Source organism: Lithobates pipiens, unplaced genomic scaffold (genome assembly GCF_037356315.1).
Source record: "Lithobates pipiens isolate NorthernLeopardFrog02 unplaced genomic scaffold, aLitPip1_a1.2 Scaffold_27, whole genome shotgun sequence".
Classification (NCBI taxonomy): Eukaryota; Metazoa; Chordata; class Amphibia; order Anura; family Ranidae; genus Lithobates; species Lithobates pipiens.
Genome location: NW_027507788.1, coordinates 207,239,706 through 207,253,076, shown reverse-complemented (window position 1 = coordinate 207,253,076; position 13,371 = coordinate 207,239,706). Strand labels below are relative to the sequence as shown.

The window sequence follows — 13,371 nt, the reverse complement described above, 5'->3', positions numbered from 1 at the left end:
GGAAGTTGTGTGTGCTTCCAGCACAGCACAGTATACATCTGTATATACCCCTTTAACTCTGCTGTTTTCTGGTTATTGTCTGCGTGCCCTGACCGCAGTATACACCGCGATATTCACCTCACCTATATAGCTAGTGGTCCATCTTTAATAATAGAGCTTGCAGTCAGTAGTGTCAGGAGATAGTGCGTGCTGTCTGCGTGCTCTGTACCCAGTACATACCGCTATAATCCACCTACATAGCTGTTCTCTATTTGGGCCCAATTGTCATCTGCAGGAGTTATTGGAAGTTGTGTGTGCTTCCAGCACAGCACAGTATACATCTGTATATACCCCTTTATCTCTGCTGTTCTATAAAAAAGGCATCTGCAGGAGTTAGTGGGTGTTGTGTGCCTCCAGCACAATATAAACTACCCAACTACTGTTTTACCCAACTCCCTTCAGGCCATTACCATGTCTGGAAGGCCAGCAAGGAGAGGCAGACAGGCGCGAGCCGATAAAAGAGGGCAAGCAGGCTCTGTGTCTAGAGACAACAGTGCTGGTCATGGACGCGGTGCATTGTCATCAGCACGTGGCCATGGGACATGCTTGTCCTTCTTTTCTGCAGCTGGACATGTTGAACCGCAACATGCCAACGACTTGGTAGAGTGGATGACCAAGCCCTCTTCATCCTCCTCATCCTCTCTCACCCAGTCTCAGGGTAGTAGCAAAGCAGCTGCCAACGCATCGTCTTCCCTCCTCTCAATGTCATCATCAGTGACTCCTTCCCTAGACCCACCACGTCCTCCTGAGGAGTTTCCTGAACTCTTTGAGCACAGTGTTGGGTACATGCTCCAGGAGGATGCCCAGTGTTTGGTGGGCTCTGATGATGACACTCAGCTAGAGGAAGGCAGTAGCGTGAGCGCAGAGAGAGGGGATGCTCAAGAAGGACAGCAATCTGGCAGTCATGTTCCACAAGCTGCAGCATACTGCCAGGTTTGCTACAGCGATGAAGAGGGAGGGGATGATGAGGGCACTGACTCCACGTGGGTGCCTGGAAGGAGGGAGGAGGAGGAGGAGGCACATGTCCAACGAGGCAGGATGCCCTCCAGGGGCCAGCATAGGGGCAGCACACCGACTGAATCACACCGCAGAGCTCCGCCTGTGCAGAGCGCTTCCTCTGCGCGTTATTCTAAAAGTTCTTTGGTGTGGGCCTTTTTTGAGACGAGTGCATCAGATCGCACCGCTGCTATTTGCAACATATGTCTCAAGCGTATCTCACGTGGCCAAAACATCAGCCGCTTGGGCACCACATGCTTGACCAGACATATGTTGACCTGCCATGCAGCTCGTTGGCAAGCGTACCTCAAAGACCCACACCAAAGAACAAAGCGGACCTCTCCTTGCTCCTCATCAGCTGGCATCTCCAACCCCACTAGACCTTCAGTCCTCTCTGAAACCTGCTCTGAGAGGAATGAAGGTGTAGAATTAGGTGTGTCACAGCCAAGTGCTTCCGGGAACTCTGCTAGTGGTACATCCACATCCGATTATAGCAAGCAAATGTCCCTGCCCCAGTTGCTGGACCGGCGGAAGAAGTTTACTCCCAGCCATCCACATGCCCAGCGGTTGAATGCTAGCTTGGCTAAATTGCTAGCACTTCAACTGCTGCCTTTTCAGTTGGTAGACTCGGCCCCCTTCCGTGAGTTTGTACAATGTGCGGTTCCTCAGTGGCAGGTCCCCAAACGCCACTTTTTCTCACGGAAGGCGATTCCGGCTCTCTACCGGCATGTGGAAGGCAATGTCCTTGCCTCGCTGGACAGGGCGGTCAGCGGTAAGGTGCATATTACCGCTGACTCATGGTCCAGCAGGCATGGACAGGGACGTTACCTGTCTTTCACGGCCCATTGGGTCACTCTTCTGGCTGCTGGGAAGGATGCAGGACAAGGTGCAGTAGTGTTGGAGGTTGTTCCGCCACCACGCCTCCAAAATGCTACTATTGGTTGTGACACACCTCTCTCCTCCACCCCCTCCTCTTCTTCTTCCTCCATGGCCTCTTCCAGTGCTCTGTCCTCAGAACCAGCGGTGCTCCGTAGGCGTTCCAGGGGCTACGCAAGTACGCAGGCAAAACGATGCCATGCCGTGCTTGCGCTGGTTTGTTTGGGGGACAGGAGCCACACTGGGGCGGATGTTTTGTCAGCTCTGCAGGGGCAGCCCGAGAGGTGGTTGACGCCACGCCAGCTTAAGCCAGGAATGATGGTTTGCGACAATGGCACCAACCTCCTCTCCGCCCTCCGACAGGGACAACTGACCCATGTGCCCTGTGTAGCTCACGTCCTTAACCTGGTGGTGCAGCGGTTCTTGGGCAGGTACCCCGGCTTACATGATGTCCTGAAGCAGGCCAGGAAAGTCTGTGTGCATTTCCGCCGATCATTTAATGCCTGTGCTCGGCTGGCTGAGCTCCAAAAGGAGTTGAACCTGCCCAAGAACCGCCTTATATGTGACATGCCCACCAGATGGAACTCAACATTGGCCATGCTGCAGCGGCTGCACACGCAGCAGAGGGCCATCAATGAGTACCTGTGCGACTACGGCACCAGGACAGGGTCAGGGGAGCTTGGTTTTTTCTCACCACGCCAGTGGGGCATGATCAGGGATGCATGCACTGTCCTGTCACCGTTTGAGGAGGCCACAAGGATGGTGAGCAGTGACAGTGCATGCATCAGTGACACTGTACCTCTTGTCCACCTCTTGGAGCATACGCTGCGTGGAATAATGGACAGGGCACTTGAGGCAGAACAGAGGCAGGAAGAGGAGGACTTCCTTGCCTCTCAAGGCCCCCTTTATCCAGACAGTGTTCCTGCTGTGCCACCCATCACACAGGAAGAGGGTGAGGAGGAGGAAGAGGAGGAGGAGGATGATTGTGTCAGCATGGAGGTGGAGGCTGGCACTCAGCATCAGCAGCAGCAGTCTTATAGGGATGATTTACAGTCCCAAGAAACACGTGGACTTGTACGTGGCTGGGAGGAGGTAGCTGCGGATCATGTTGTCCTTAGTGACCCAGAGGACTCCGGACCGAATGCCTCAGCTAACCTACGCTGCATGGCCTCCCTGATCCTGCAAAGCCTGCGGAAGGATCCTCGTATTCTTCGGATCAAGGAGAGGGACCATTACTGGCTGGCCACTCTCCTTGATCCACGGTACAAGGGTAAGGTTGCCGACCTTATCTTGCCATCGCAGAGGGAGCAGAGGATGAGACATCTCCGGGAGGCCTTGCAGAAAGCTCTGTGCAATGCGTTCCCAGAGACTGGGAGGTCACAAACTCCTGGTCCTGGACAACGTGTTGCTGAGGCATCAGTCAGAAGGAGCGGTGGAGAAGGTGGCCGTCTGACTGATGCTTTCAGACAATTTTTTAGTCTGCAGCCCCAAGGTATGATTGGTTCCAGCACCCATCGCCAGCGTCTAATTTACATGGTGCAGGAATACCTAGGGGCAAGGTCAGACTTGGACACCTTTCCCACTGAAAATCCTCTGGCTTACTGAGTCTTGAGGATGGATCACTGGCCAGAGCTTGCACAGTATGCAATTGAGCTACTGGCCTGTCCTGCATCCAGTGTTCTTTCGGAACGCACCTTCAGTGCTGCTGGTGGCTTTGTTACCGATCACAGGGTGCGCCTGTCCACCGAATCAGTTGATCGACTGACCTTCATCAAGATGAATCAGTCTTGGATCACCCACAGCTACCAAGCACCTGAAGCTGATGTAACCGAATCATTTTTTTTGAAATACCACATCCCTTCAAGACTGCCTATGCTGATGCTGTTTGACTGTCCTGTTATGTTGATTGTCTATCCTCTTCCTCCTCCGCTGATATGTTGGAAGAACATTTTTGGTTCTGGGTGATGCCAGCAGCCCAATTTTTCTGCCCCTGTTTAACAGGGGCGTTTAATTACAATTTTTGATGCAATGCTTTGCAGCAGGGCTAATTCCTGCAATAAAACTAGAGTATATGGCAGAGGTTGGAGTGTGGTGGCACCAGCACCAGTGCCTAAGGCCCAATTTTTCTGCCCCTGTTTAACAGGGGCGTTTAAGTACAATTTTTGATGCAATGCTTTGCAGCAGGGCTAATTCCTGCAATAAAACTAGAGTATATGGCAGAGGTTGGAGTGTGGTGGCACCAGCACCAGTGCCTAAGGCCCAATTTTTCTGCCCCTGTTTAACAGGGGCGTTTAAGTACAATTTTTGATGCAATGCTTTGCAGCAGGGCTAATTCCTGCAATAAAACTAGAGTATATGGCAGAGGTAGCAGTGTGATGGCACCAGTGCCTAAGGCCCAATTTTTCTGCCCCTGTTTAACAGGGGCGTTTAAGTACAATTTTTGATGCAATGCTTTGCAGCAGGGCTAATTCCTGCAATAAAACTAGAGTATATGGCAGAGGTTGCAGTGTGGTGGCACCAGCACCAGTGCCTAAGGCCCAATTTTTCTGCCCCTGTTTAACAGGGACATGTAATTACGATTCTTGATATAATATTTCACAGGAGGGCCCCTTCCTGTGCCCACCCAGAGTAACGGTGAGGACTTATAGTGTTGTGGCACCAGCACCACAACCACCAAAGGTCCATTTTTCTACCACTGTTCAACAATGGCATGTAATTACAATTCTTGATATAATCGTTCACAGCAGGGCGCTCCAGCGCCCACCAAGAGTCACTTTGAGGGCTTACAATGTTGTGGCAAAACCAACACCTTGTTCTGCCATTTCTGCAGAGCATATAGGGCAGGCCCCTACTTTCAAACATCCAATTTACAAACATCTCCTACTTGCAAACGGAAGGAGACAACAGCAAGTGAGATGAAAAAAGATGGACGACAAAACAAATTATACAGGGGTGATAACCCTTCCCTATGTTTTCCAAAAAGCTTAAAAATAGTTTTTTTGACTGGAGCTACACTTTAAAAATGTACCAGTTAAAAATGACAAACAGATTCAACTTAACACAACAAACCTACACAGTCCCTGTCTTGTTTGCACCGCCTGTATACTGCTGTTCTGAGTATATAGGGCCTGGGGGCCACACACATTTCCTTTTTTTAATATGGGTACGGGGTTCCCCTTAATATGCGTACAAGACCCAAATAGGCTGGTAATGGGCAGGGAGGGCTACCCATGCCATTTTTCTCAATGATTTTCAACCATATTGCAGGAACCAGATATAACATTAAAACCGCAAGCAGTTTTAAATGGTGTTATTTCCGTTTAATGTCATTTTGTGCAGGGACTGTTCTAAACACGGGAAACACGTGGCACTTCACAGGCATACTACAGACACCCCCCAGGCACCATATTTAAAGGAATATTTCACTTTTTTTTTTCACTTTAATCGTCATTAAAATCAGTGCTCCCGCCAAAACGGCCATTTTAAAAAACATTTTAGGCATTGACCCATGTCCCCTGGGGCAGGAGCCAGGTCCCCAAACCCTTTTTAGGACAGTATCTTGCATATTAGCCGTTAAAATTAGCACTTTCCATTTCGAACGTTCGAGTCCCATAGACTTCAATGGGGTTCTAACGTTCGTAACGAACGTGGGGTCCGTTCGAAAGTTCTGGTGCGAACCGAACCGGGGGGTGTTCGGCTCATCCCTAGTCTGCATCGTCTTTTAGCCGAATAAATAAACAGCTGAATAATCCAATGGCGTAAACTTGCAGTTTTACCCCTTGTACACATGGTCGGACATTCCGACGGAAAATGTCCGATTGGACCGTGTTGTCCGATAATCCGACCGTGTGTGGGCTCCATCGGACTGTTTCCGCCGGAATATCCGACCAACAAAGTTTTAGAGCTGGGCTATAAAATTTTCCGACAACATGATCCGATCGGACTTTGTCCGATCGTTTGTAGAGAATTCCGATCGGACAAAGTGCCACGCATGCTCAGATCAAATTCCTAGACCAAAGCTATTGGCTACTATCCTGAATGTAGTCCCGTCGTAACGAAATAACGTCATCACGTTACAAACGATCAGATTTTCCAATAACTTTGTCCGACCGTGTGTGTTGCATACACCAGTTTCAGACAAAATCCGACGGATTTTGATGTCGGAATGTCCGACCGTGTGTACAAGGGCTAATAAACAAAGTTAGAAGTAATATGCAAAACAGGTTCAGAATGGCAAAGATGTGGAAAAAATATTACTGCGCAAGTTATCAAAAAACTGGAATAATAAAAGTGAATGTGAATGAAACTAAATATAAAAGCAGCTACACAATGTGAAGAAAATATATAAATTAGGCCTCTTTCACACGGGGCAGATCAGTAATGATCCGCCCCGTGATGATCCGCTCGTTCAACGGGGATTGCTCCGTTGTCCCCGCTGAGCTGGCTGCGGACAGGGCGGTCTCCGCACACTGTGCGGGGACCGCCCTGTCAGCTCTCCATTCTCCTCTATGGGGATCGGATGAGCACGCACCATGTGTGTGTGTGTTCATCCGATCCGCTCTGCAGACGGATAGAAAAATAGGATTTTCCTCAGTCTGCAGAATCGGACAGTTGCGGAGGCGGACGAAATCGGGTGTCTGTGGATGCTCATCCGCAGACACCCGCTATCCCATAGGGATGAATGTATGTCCGTATTTCATCCGCAAACGGATGGATGAAATACGGACATATCATCCGCATGTGTGAAAGGGGCCTTAACAGAAAATGTATAGAAAATAAACAAAATCCAACATAATGGAAAAAAACAAATATGTGGAATGAAAAGTCTCTACACAAATCTCATAACATGAGTCCCAATAAAAAAAAGATTACCACTTAAGGACCGAGCCTCTTTGTAAAATTTGTTGTTTACAAGTTAAAAACGCTAAGTAAATTGATACCCAACATGTCACGCTTCAAAATTGCGCCGGCTTGTAGAATGGAGACAAATTTTTACCCTTAAAATCTCCATAGGTGACGTTTAAAAAATTCTACAGGTTGCATATTTTAAAGTGGAAGTAAACTCCCCTATCGTTTTCAGCCAAGGAAGCTGCCATCTTTGCCTCTGTTTAATCTTCAACTGCTATGGTGCTGCACATGTGATTCGTTATGACACCAGCCATTGGATGGTTTGATAGTTTGGCTGAGAGCACAGCCAATGTGCAGTTAGCATTCCCGGCATGCCTTTTTTTAACTGTTTAAATCCATGGGTTTACTTCCACTTTAAGTAACAGAGGTGGTCTAGGTCTAGAATTATTGCTCTCGCTTTACCGATCGTGGCGATACCTCACATGTGTGGTTTGAACAACGTCTTGATATGCAGGTGCTAGTCATGTCTGCGTTCTGTCCGCGAGCTCATCGGGACGGGGCGCATTTACAATTTTTTTGTTCTTATTTATTTTACCTTTTTTTTTACATTTTTTACACTGCTTTTTAAAAAAATAATAATAATTTTGTCACTTTTATTCCTATTACAAGGAATGTAAACATCCATTGTAATAGAAAAAAGCATGACAGGACCTCTTAAACATGAGATCTGGGGTCAAAAAATACCTCATATTTACATTAAAATGCAATAAAAAAAAAAAAAATTCATTTAATAAAAAAAAAAAAAAAAAAATGTCCCTTAAACCACTTAAGCAGGCCATTGACCATTTTTGCTGGCCAAAGAACAGAGCACTTTTTGCGTTTTGGCACTGCGTCGCTTTAACTGACAATTGCGCGGTCGTGCAACGTGGCTACCAAACAAAATTGACGTCCTCTTTTTTCCCCAGAAATAGGGTTTTCTTTTGGTGGTATTTGATCGCTTCTGGGTTTTTTTAAATTTTTTGTGCTATAAACAAAAACAGAGCGACAATTTTGAAAAAACACATTTTTTACTTTTTGCTATAATAAATATCCCCAAAAATATCTAAAAAAACATTTTTTTCTCCTCAGTTTAGGCCGAGGCGTATTCTTCTACACATTTTTGGTAATTTTGGCAATAAGCGTTTATTGATTGGTTTGCGCAAAAGTTATAGCATCTACAAAATAGTTTTATGGCATTTTTATTAATATATATTTTTTTTTACTAGTAAAGGTCGGCGATCAGTGATTTTTATTGTGACTGCGACATTATGGCGGACACATCGGACAATTTTGGCGCAATTTTGGGACCAGTCACATTTATACAGCGATCAGTGCGATTAAAATTGCATTGATTACTGTGTAAATGTGACTGGCAGTGAAGGGGTTAACAGTAGGTGGCGCTGTAGGGGTTAAGTGTGTCTTAGGGATGTGTTCTAACTGTAGGGGGGGGATGGGCTAGCTGTGACACATCACTGATCATAGCTCCCAATCACAGGCCGTGGTGATCAGTGACACTGTCACTAGGCAGAACAGGGAGATGCTTGTTTACATTAGCATCTCCCTGTTCTTCCTCTCCGTGAGATGATCACGGGTATCGGGACCTGCGACCTGACTCACGGAGGTTCTGGCTGGCACGCGCGCGTGATGCCGACGTACACCGGGGTGCGGCGGACGGGAACTGGTTAATAGCTATGGGCGGAAGTGACGTTTTGACGTCGCTTCCGCCCTGCAGTGATATGGAGACGGGTGGGGCCCATCTTCCCCCTCACTCGTCTCCATACCCAGGCAGGGGACAAAGACCACTGTTATCTTAAACCGGACCGCTCACTGAAGAAGAGGATACCAGGGTTATGGTAGCTAGCTGTTGCCATAACAAGAATATCCTCCTTCAAAGTACCGACATATAACGACGGTGGGCGGTCCGGAGGTGGTTAATGTATTCTAGTAAAGGAACGCTGTAAACGAAGGTTTGTTTTGTATTTTTGCACCATTGATTTCTTACTTTTGTAAGTCCCAGCAGGCTGCGGCCATCTCATGTGTGGGCATCTGAAGCCAGACTGTATCTCTTCCTGTATTCCATGCAGGCTGGTTACCCAGCATGCACCTCCAGATCTCGCACATGCTCAGAGCAGCACGAGCAGTGTAATAGGTTGTAGGTCAGGTCTCCATAGCAACAGCAGTGTCAGAGGAAGTTGCTGCCCCTTAGCTATGGAAACCTCTCCCCCCCCCCCCTCCAGGAACCAGAAAGTTTATCTACATTTTACAAAGATATATATAAGATATATTTATATGTCATACAATACATTTCAGTAAAAAACACAAGTTGGTTTTAGGGGGCACAAAAACTCAATAAATTACTACACTTTGTTCGTAAAACATAAAAGCTGAGGTTGCACCAAGTAAAAAGATACCCAACATGTCAAAACTTAAATTAAAATAAACAAGGTGAAATTGCACTAATAGTGAAAAATACATGAAAAAAAGCACTACTGGGGTTGATTTACTAAAATAGGAGAGTGCAAGATCTAGTGCAGCTGTGCATGGTAACCAATCAGCTTCTAACTTTAGCTTATTCATTTAAGCTTTGACAAAAAAAAAAAAACTGGAAGCTGATTGGCTACAAAAACACAGCTCAGGGCAGCCATCAGATTTTTTGGGGCCCCTTATACAGCTTTGGGCCTGGGCCCCCCTGGCCTGACCACCAACATTCCCAGGGGCCCTGTCCCCTTCACAACCCCTTTCCTTGCACTCCGGTCCTCTTTACAGCCCCCTCCCTTGCACCTCCATCCCATTCACAGCCCTCCCTTCTTTGCTCACCTGTCCCCTTCTCAGCCCCCCCTTCTTTGCACCTCCGTCCCCTTCACAGCCCCCCTCTTTGCAGCTCCATCCCTTTCACAGCCCCCCCCCCCCTTCTTTGCACATCTGTCCTCTTTTCAGCCCCCCCCTTCTTTGCACCTCCATCCCCTTCACAACCCCTCCTTCTTTGCACCTTAGTCCCCTTCACAACCCCCCTCTTTGCACCTCTATCCCTTTCACAGCCCCCCCCTTCTTTGCACATCTGTCTCCTTTTCAGCCCCCCCTTCTTTGCACCTCCATCCCCTTCACAACCCCTCCTTCTTTGCGCCTTAGTCCCCTTCACAGCCCCCCTCTTTGCACCTCCATCCCTTTCACAGCCCCCCCCCCTTCTTTGCACATCAGTCCCCTTTTCAGCCCCCCTTCTTTGCACCTCCATCCCCTTCACAATCCCTCCTTCTTTGCATCTCAGTCCCCTTCACAACCCCCTTCTTTGCACCTGCATTCCTTTCACAGCCCCCCTCTTTGCACCTCAGTTCCATTCACAGCCCCCTTCTTTGCACCTCCATCCCTATCACAGCCCCCCTTCTTTGCACCTCTGTCCCCTTCACAGCCCCCTTCTTTGCACCTGCATTCCTTTCACAGCCCCCCTCTTTGCTCCTCAGTTCCATTCACAGCCCCCCTCTTTGCACCTCCATCCCTATCACAGCCCCCCTCTTTGCACCTCCATCCCTATCACAGCCCCCCTTATTTGCACCTCCATCCCCTTCACAGCCCCCCTCTTTGCACCTCCATCCCCTTCACAGCCCCCCTCTTTGCACCTCCATCCCCTTCACAGCCCCCCCCTCTTTGCACCTCCATCCCTTTCACAGCCCCCCTTCTTTGCAAATCTGTCCCCTTTTCAGCCTCCCCCTTCTTTGCACATCCATCCCCTTCACAACCCCCCCTTCTTTGCACCTCAGTCCCCTTCACAGCCCCCCTCTTTGCACCTCTAGCCCCAGTCTCCTTTATATGAATGCCCCTCCATTACTAATCCATCCTTACACAACAGATAGTAGGGAGGATACACAGCGTGCCCAGACAGAGGGCGAGAGCTGCCCATCTTTTCATGTTAAGAGGCAGATGATTGGTTGCTAGGACTGGCCGCAACAAATCACTTGCCTCTTAACATGAAAAGATGGGCATCTCTCGCCCTCTGTCCAGACACGCTGTGTATTCTCCCTACCTGCTGTGTAAAGCCGCGTACACACGGGCGGACTGTCTGTCCAACTTAGTCCGCCGAAACACATTTCAGCGGACAGTCTGCTCGTGTGTGGGCTTCAACGGACTTTTTCAGCGGACAGTCTGGCGGACTAAGTATTTCGGAATTTCCGTAATACTGTCCGTCCAACTTTGGTTTCAGCGGACAATCCGCTCGTGAGTAGGCAAGTTGGACGGACTAAGTATGGCGCATGCTCAGAAAGGATTTACACGGCGGAAGGTTGCATTGCTGAGTATTGGACGTCCTATTTCTAGTCCCGTCGTACGTGTTGTACACGTCATCGCGCAAGCTTTCAACGGACTGTTTGTTCATCGTGTGTGGTCAAGTCCGTTCATTCAAAAGTAGGACGGACTGTCCGTCGGATTGTCTGACGGACTTAGTTGGCCAGACAGTCCGCCCGTGTGTACGCGGCTTAAGATTGAATGTGGGGTGGTGGTGGCGGCAGCGAGGGGAGGGGAAAGGAAGGTTAATACAAATCAGGCTGCTAAGTGGCAGAGCCGTGGTTGAAAGAAGACTGTCATTCATGGACCATGGTCTGTCATTCAGGGCAGCCAGCAAAAAAAGAAAACAGTGAAGTCAATGGACTGGAGCCCCTCATGCCCCCCCCCCCCCCCCCCGAGCAGTGCCCAAATGAACCCGGGCCCCTCTGGGTATATGGGCTGTACTCCCCCCATGGTGGCCCTGACACAGCTGCTCTCCAGTTTTAGTAAATCAACCCCTATGTCTTGACATCCGACATTTAACATAAATACATATCCAAACAGTGCAGCGCTTAAATGAATGTTACTAAACATAAATAATAATTAATATAAAGAATTATAAATAAGTGATCAGTATCACAGTATTAGTGAATAATAAAATGAATACGTGACTTTATAAATCTTATGCCCCATACACACGGTCGAACATTTCCGACCACAAAATCCATCTGATTTTTTCAGACGGATTTTGGCCACAACTTGTGTTGCACACACACGGTCGGACAAAGTTGTCTGAAAATCCGATCGTTCGGAACGAGGTGACATAAATCACGTACGACGGGACTATAAAGAGGCCAGTAGCCAATAGCTTTCGTTTCGTAATTTATTCTGAGCATGCGTGGCACTTTGTCCGTCGGAAATTCTCTACACACCATTGGAAAAAGTCAGATTGGATTTTGTTGTTGGAAAATTTTAGATCCGGCTCTCAAATTTTTTCCGTCGGAAATTCTGACGGAAAAAGTCAGATAGAGCCCACACACGGATTTTTTCGACGGAATTTACAACCGTGTGTGTGTATGGGGCATAAGAGTGCAAATTGGCTAAATTACATCAATTCATTAACTTCAATGATAAACATCCAATTGTGAACATTCAGCGACATAGGTAAAATAATAATAATCAAAATAAACAAAATATAGTGATCAAAATAAACAAATTATAATGTACATTTTTTCTGTGAAAATAATTATATATATATATATATATATATATATATATATATATATATATATATATATATAATTTTTTAAAATTTCTTTTTTTTTTATATGTGTGTATTTCTTTATAGATGCGCTCCTTATATATGACACATTATATGCCCTTGTACACACGGTCGGAGAATCCGTCGGAATGTGTCCTATCGGAGCGTTTTGTCGAATAACACGACTGTGTGTGGTCTGCATCGGACTGTTTCCATCGGAATATCCGTCGGACCAAATTTTCCAACTTGCTGGAAATATTTTCCGACAAACTGGTCCGATCGGAATTCTCTACACATGATCGGAGTATGTCAAAGTGCCACGCATGCTCAGATCAAATTCCTAGACCAAAGCTATTGGCTACTAGCCTGAACGTAGTCCCATCATAACGAAATAACGTCATCACGTTCTGAACGATCGGATTTTCCAACAACTTCATCCGACCGTGTGTATGCAACAGTTTCGGACAAGATCTGTCGGAAAAAATCAGACGGACAGAATCCGGCGGATTTGGTTGTCGGAATCTCCGACCGTGTGTACAAGGGCTAAGACATATTACATTGTTCTTCACCCTTGTGGGTCTTATATAATAAAATGTGCAGTGACTCCCACCATTGTCCACTGCTGGACTCACCCCGGATGCAGACCTGTTTCCAGGTCTAAAATCACCTTCCCCTGCTGGGTTGCAAATCCCGACTCCTCAGCTCCTCTCCTTCTATATTCCTTGCCCCTCACTGGGTTATGCTGTGCTGGTGGGACTCGTATGTGCTTGTATGTAAATCCTCTTTCCTCCACCTTACCTTCCTGAAGAAGCTGCTGTTTGTTTCACCATGTCTGCCACATTGTGACATGGTACACCATGTTCTGTCAGACATGGTGAAACAAACAGCAGTTTCTTCAGGAAGGAATGGTGGAGGAAAGATTTACACATAAGCACACGCCAAGAAACACACACACAGAAAGCAGCTAGGGTATCACAAAGGTATTACAAAAATATTAATCTTTTAATAGTTTGAAGTTAAAAAGGCAATCATATAAAGGTACAATACATGACTTTCCA

The 13,371-nt window shown here is 47.3% G+C and overlaps 1 protein-coding gene across 1 annotated transcript in view; it reads right to left on the bottom strand.

Annotated features, from left to right (window-relative positions):
- LOC143934485 (nicotinamide N-methyltransferase-like) overlaps nt 1-13,090 on the bottom strand; it is a 128,768-nt gene extending 115,678 nt beyond the window's left edge. The window contains exon 1 of the mRNA XM_077458143.1: nt 12,946-13,090. The gene's annotated coding sequence lies outside the window, so the exon portion shown is untranslated. The remainder of the gene's footprint in view (nt 1-12,945) is intronic.
- Nucleotides 13,091-13,371: the final 281 nt, after the last annotated feature.